We start from the raw sequence: 719 nt of genomic DNA on the forward strand, positions 1-719 counted from the left end.
TTCCAAACCCTAAATCATGTTCCTACATGATTGAAACCTCAAATCGGTTTTTACAAGTTAAAATCCGATAAACCCTAACCATATATCTATAAACCCTAAATAATATAAGTATCAGAATTAATTATACTATAATTATCAAATCACATATTAAAACCCTAATCTAATATTTTGAAATCAAAACTGTTTTCGGTTTTGATTATTGAGGTTTTAAATCTGATTGAATCTGATGCTATGTTGCTAGAATTGTTTGACCGTTAAATTGATAGATTTATTTTCTCATCCTGCTTGGTTAATTGTTCATCTGATTTAAAATTGTTTAAACCAACCAGCTTGTTAAAACATTGATTGAATCCGATAGGTTGCTAGCTTGCTTTGCTTATATAATCCGATAGGTTGATAGATTGATTGAGGTTTACTTGTTTAAAATCCGAATGATCTGATTGCATGATTCTTGAAGTTTAATATCATCTGCTAGGATTGATAGTTTTGTAATCTGATCTGTTTTAAATAGAAACCCTAAATAATCCGTATGATAGGTTATATTGATCTGATTTAGATGTCTTTGAGAATTGAGAACCTGTATGCTAGGTTGATAGATTCATTATAAAATCTAATGTCTTGAGGTTTAAGATTGTATACTAAGTTCGATTAAATTGATTGATCTGATTATATGTTTTTGAGGTTTGATAAATTCGGATACTAGATAAATTATTTACACA

Source organism: Brassica oleracea, chromosome C4, assembly GCF_000695525.1.
Source record: "Brassica oleracea var. oleracea cultivar TO1000 chromosome C4, BOL, whole genome shotgun sequence".
Lineage (NCBI taxonomy): Eukaryota > Viridiplantae > Streptophyta > Magnoliopsida > Brassicales > Brassicaceae > Brassica > Brassica oleracea.